We start from the raw sequence: 6,020 nt of genomic DNA, 5'->3' as shown, positions 1-6,020 counted from the left end.
TTTTTTGGTTGCAGCCGTCATTGTTGTTTGGCGGGCCTGGGCTGGATTTGAACCCGCCACCTTAGGTGTATGTGGCTGGAGCCTTAGCCACTTGAGCCACAGGTGCCTAGGCTTTATTCCTAGTCTTCATAAAACACACTAAATGAGAGACAAATGTGTACTCTTACTGTTTAAATTATTTTCATTTTAGATGTGAGGGGGAGTGTTCTAGCCAGAGGGAGTAGCATGTGAAGAGCAGTCTGACCATTCTGCCACCCCTTTATTAATTCCACAAAACTTATCGAGTACCTACAATGTGCCAAGCACTAATCTAGGTGCTGGGGATACAGATGCTGACAGAACAGACAAACATATTTGCCCCAGTGAGGCCAAACTCTGGCAAAGGAAGACAACAAGGGTATGATAGGAATATGTTACACAGCCTGTTGTGGTGAGTATTCAAAGAGAAAAATAAGTAGAAAAAGGGAATGGAGAATGCCAGGAGGAGATGCAATTTAAAACAGAGAGATCTGGGAAGCCTCAGTAAGAGAGTGACATTTGAGTGAAGGCTTGAAGGAGGTGAGGGAGTGATCCAGGCAGGTGTTTGAAGGAAAAGCACTCCAGGCAGAGGAATAACCAGTGAAAAGAGGCCCTGAGGCCAGACCCTGCCTAGAGAATTGGAAGAACAGTGAGCTTGCCCATGTGGCTGGAGCACAATCAGCAAGGAAGAAAGAGCAAGGGCATGAAACAACAATGGTATCAGGTGCTGAGCGACCAAAACCAGGGCTAGGTAATCAAAATGAAGCAAGTGGTTGTCACCCCAAGCACCCCACTATCCTGCCATATCTCCTAGGGTCTCTGAGAAGGAAGTACAAATAAATGACTGATGCCTTTTTTTAGAGACAGGGTCTCAGTCTGTCACCCAGGCTGGAGTACAGTGGCTGATCAAAGCTCACTACAGCCTCAAACTCTTTGGTTCAAGTGATCCTCCCACCTCAGCCTCCAAAGTAGCTGGGACTACAGCCACCTACCACCACACCCATAGGCTCTATCTGCCTTGTTCAGTTTGGTCTTGAACTCCAGGTCTTAAGTGATCCTCCCACTTTGACCTTCCAAAGTCCTAGGATTACAGGCATGAGCCACCACACCTAGCCAATTGATATTTTTGGAATTATTTCTCTCCCTTCCCCTGGAACCACATTTAGTAGCTGGTCTGGCTGAAAGTAATAATGCCCACATCCCTCCGGTGCTTGAATGCTGCTATGTTTGAATGTAGCCCTAAACTTCATGTGTTGGACACTTAATCCCCAGTGCCATGATGATTAGGTCGTGAGGGCAAATCTCTGAAGGGCAGGGAGGAAGAAGGCATATTAGCTCTGTGCTGGTGGTTCATGGCAGAGTTGTAAGAAGAAAGATCTGGGTGTGATCTCAGAAAGGACTAAATCCCAGAGCCAGCACAGCCAGCAGAGCCAAGGAGCACCCTTTCCCAGAAGGTACTAAACCGTCACATATCATCTGTTCTCAAATACCAATAATGGCATCCCCTGTTAACTGAGCTAGGAAGTGCATGAAGCAGTTCATGTGCATTTTACTTGGCTCCTCTGCTCTCTACAAAGCCCTGTGGTGAGGGCTCCGTTTCCATAGGCAATACACTGAGCTCAAAGAGGTATTCACTTGTTCAAGGTCGTCCCTGCCTTTGCTTTGTTGCATTGTAGGGAACTACATGCACCCTGGCTTCCAGGTAGGTTCACCAGTGGGAGGTCCTTGCAGGTACCCAGGATGGGAGGAGAGAAGCCAGGATATTCCCTTCCCCTTCCCCTTCCCCTTCCCCTTCTTCCTTTATTGCTTCCTTTCTTTTCTTTCTTTTCTTTCCCTTCTTTCCTGTCTTTCTTTCTTTTTTTCTTTCTTCCTTTTTCTCTCCTCTCTCCCTCCCTCCCTCTCCTTGTCTCTCTCCCTCTCACTCCCTCCATCCCCCCCCTTCCCTCCAGCACCAAACATGTCTCCTCTGTGGCCTCAGGTCCTTGGAAACAGATCTTGCCTGAGGTTCTAGGTCCTACTGAATGGCCCTGGGCTCTGAGCCTTGGCAATACCACCTCCGCTGCTTATTTCTCCAGGCTGGCAGTGGCGGCCACAGCTTTCTGCTATGGCTACTTTCTGGGTTGCTTCACTCTCCCCCATCTGTCTTCTCAGCTCCCTCATCATCCATTACTCAATTCCCTGAATTAAATTCTCTCTGTTTGAAAGATCTAAGATTATTTCTGTTTTCCTGGGAGAATTAGAAATATGAATCTAGGGCTGTTTTCATAATCAAACACCTTTTAAGATACACTCATATACCCTCTCCCCACCCCAAAGAAGTGATATTTACATAGTACTTATAGTCATGGGTTTGGGGACCTGTTCCCTTGGATTCAAATCTAAGCATCAATTACTTATTCATTACATAACCTCAGACAAAGTTACTTAAACTTTCCTTGTTTCCATTTCCTCATCTGTGAGATGAGGTTGTACTTTCCAAAGATGACCACAAAAATCTCACTCTTCTGCATGTCCTTCTGACTCTGTTCCCAGTGATTCTGGCTGGTTTCAGTGACTTGCTCGTCACTGAGGACACAGGGAAGTGACACCACCTGATTTCTAAGCAGATCCTCACAGCTTCCACGTTGCTCTTTCATGGAACATTTGCTCTCTTTTGAAACTCAACTGCCATGTCATAGGAGGCCCAAACCATATAGAGATGCCCCAGGGTAGTGCTCCTGTCAACAGTCTCAACTGAACAGAGCTTCAAGTCATCCCTGCCCACACACCCAACAGTTGAGTGGAAAATCCTCCAGACAAATCCAGGCCCCAGACAGTCAAGGCTCCTCACCATAGAGCTGAGAAGCTGCTATGACCATACCTTGTCTGAATTACTGAGTCACAGAATCTGCAGGAACCATAAAATCATTTTTGTCTGGCATCACTCAATGTGGAACTTTGTTTCAAAGCAATAGCCAATGACCAAAGCATATGGTAAGTATACCACAGGCTTGCAAAACACAAGAGTTAACAGGTATAAAGTACTCAGAAAAACATCTGCCCCTAGTAAGTGTGACCTGAAAAATTAATGTAACCTGCGGTTCAGTTGCTATTCATGATGCTTTCTGAATTTACTCCCCACTTCAGTAACAGTATTATCTTTTGTTTTGCTTTGTTTTCTAAGACCTCAATGTGGATACACTTTCCTCTTTCGGCCTCCACACTACACCCTCTGGCTTTCCTCTTAAGTCACTGGATTCCCCCCTTCTGACTTTCCCACTGGGTCTTTGGCCTCTCTGCAATTTTCTGTGCTGTTATACCATAGGGCACAACCCTGAGACCTCTTCTTTTTTCTCTCCCAAATGACTTTACCAACTCCCATGTGTTTATTTACCAGTCATTTAGAGGTACCTCTTGAAGTGGTTTACAACTTTACAATTATTACCTCATTTTTAATTCTTATCCCAAGCCAATAAGATAGAGACCATCTTTATTCCCATTTGAAACACAAGGAAGGTGAATTACAGAGAGGCTCAGCAATTTGCCTGAGATCCTGCAGCTGGGATTGCAGCCCAGACCCCCAGGCAACTGGAGTTCATGCCCCTCACACTTCATCCTCCCTCTCTGGCACTACTGGCATTGATGTGAGAGGGACTGTCTTGCACTTTGGAGAACATTCAACAGCATCTTTGGGCTTTCCTCGGTATTCACACCAACAGCACTCCCTCCAGTAGTGACAACCAAGAAAGTCTCTAGGCGTTGCCAGAAGTGCCCGCAGAGGACAGAGCACCTCTCCCCTCATCCCACTCTCACCTCCTTTCTACCCTCCCTTAAGACCCACACACTTACCAGCGTGCTGCCTTCCATCCCTAGCTTAATCAGAGCTCCCCAAGACCTGTCTCTCCCAAGTTTTCCCATCACAGAAAACGATACCCTAAGGATCCTCCAGGTCCCTTGGCTACAAACTTAGCCATCAGCCTGCCTCCTCTTTTCATCCACCCTCCACCATCCTTCTTCAACCAAAATTCAAGGCAGATCTGCAACAGCCCACTCCCCGTCCTACCCACCATTGCTTCTTGCAGGGATGCCTCCTCTACTTCCATGTGACCCCAGTCACCCTGATGATACCATTGAACGGCAACAGTGACCTTTAAACCACCAGTCTGCTTAAACCCTTTAAGGATTTCTCATCCCATGTGAATTACATGGGTACATCCCCACAGCCACTCTAGTGAGAGTTAAGAGATGGAAAGAACAGGGGTAAGGAAGGGAGTCCTCAGACACTGTCTGAAACCCTGGATGTCTGAGAGTGTCTGAGACCCCAGCCACTCCCAAATGTCACTTTCCACCACCCTCCCTTCACTCACTCACCTCCCTCCAGAAGCTCCTTGGTTCAGATTCTTCCCACTGCAGGGCCTTCGCACTTGGCCTTTGCCCTCTCTGCCCAGAGTTAGCCCCTCCTCCTCTGGCTCTCAGCTTTCCTAGACTATCCTCCAGAAAATATGTCCCCTCTGTTCTTCTCCACCTGACACCTGGCTTATTTCCTCTGTGACAGTATTACAACCCACCACTGTTTTGTTGATTGGCCTGTCTTGCTTGTTTACCATCTAAATGGGTTAGAAAGTTCCTCCCCTGCCCTCCTACCCCAAAAAGATGTATTCATGTCAAATTTCTGGAACCTGTGAATGTGACCTATTATTTGGGGGGAAAGGGTACTTTGGGACATGTAAGTTAAGGATCTTAAGATGAGGATATATCTCAAGGATCTTGACATAGGAAGTATGGGGGGCCCATCTGGGTAATCCACAATTTATTAGGATCACCCTAAATCCAACACCACACTCAGTGGGCATGTCACCTCCTCCAGGGAGCCTGCCCTGACTGCATCCGGGAGTTTCTTCCTCTCTGCTCCCACAGGGCCCTGGGCTTCATGAACCTATGGTTGAATCTATACCTGAGAGACATCCAGACCACCACAGAGGCAGGGAATGATCTTCCCCTAGAGCCTCCAGAGGGACCCCAGCCCTGCAGATACCTTGAGTTCAGACCTCTGGCCTCCTGTGAGAGAATAAATGCATGTTGTCTCAAGCTGTCCAATTTGTGGTACTTTGTTACAGCAAGCACAAGAAACAAATTCACCGTCCCTCTCCCCCACAAGGCCATGAACTCAGAAATGCACAGACTATATCTGTTGTATTCTTTCCCATAACCCCAGCAATCAGCACAGTGTCTGTCACTGATGATAAAATAAATGAATATTCTAATTGGAAGCAGCTCTTCCTCCCTGTTCCCAGCCAGTAACTGTCAGCCCTCTTTGGATCTTCCCCAAGATCGGAAGATGACTCCCATCTTAGCAGTGAGTTTTGCCCAGGGCAATTCTGCCTCCCAGGGTACGTGGGGAAATGTCTGGAGACATCTGCAGCACTGCCATGGGGGAGGGGTGCTACTGGTATCAGGTGGGTGGAGGCCAAAGATGCTGGTAACATCCTATAGTGCCCAGGGCAGGTCCCAGGACAAAAGATGACCCACCTCCAGCTCCAACAGAGTTGAAGTTGAGAAACTCTAAACTTAGTCATTGATGCCAGTTTAAACATCAGCTGCTTCCCGACGTCTTTTCCCCCTTCTTCTGGCAACAGCCCCTCAGTTTCCTCTGTTAAGCCACCCCACCCCCAATTCAAGGGATAGGCATGTGACCCTGGCCTGGCCAGTGAGAACACAGTATTCTCTTGGGCACAGCAATTGCTTAAGAAATAGACATATGCCCCCCCACACACACACACCATAATTATGTCCAGTAAAGGATAATCCTAGGATTGGGGCTTGAGAGACCAGAAAATCAATTCTCCCATTTTCCACTGAACTCAGAACTATGGACATATAAATTTGGAGCAGCTGGGCAGCAGTATCTGTCTCCATAAGGGGAAAGAATAACTGAAAATGGAGGAAAACACTCAAAAGGGCAGAGTTAAGAGATGGGAAGAGCAGGGGTAAGAAAGGGAGTCCTAAGATATTGTCTGAGGCTC

General features: G+C 47.4%; 1 protein-coding gene and 1 pseudogene across 2 annotated transcripts in view; one reads left to right on the top strand and one right to left on the bottom strand.

Moving 5' to 3' along the window:
• LOC105887804 overlaps positions 1–5,981 on the top strand; it is a 13,203-nt pseudogene extending 7,222 nt beyond the window's left edge.
• Positions 1–6,020, bottom strand: part of VAV1 (vav guanine nucleotide exchange factor 1) — a 64,839-nt gene that overhangs the window by 45,626 nt on the left and 13,193 nt on the right. The gene's annotated exons all lie outside the window — the stretch shown is intronic.

This window comes from Otolemur garnettii, unplaced genomic scaffold (assembly GCF_000181295.1).
Source record: "Otolemur garnettii isolate 467f Iridium unplaced genomic scaffold, OtoGar3 scaffold00127, whole genome shotgun sequence".
Lineage (NCBI taxonomy): Eukaryota > Metazoa > Chordata > Mammalia > Primates > Galagidae > Otolemur > Otolemur garnettii.
The sequence above is the reverse complement of the archived record's forward strand: the minus strand, read 5'-3'. Positions and strand labels throughout refer to the sequence as shown.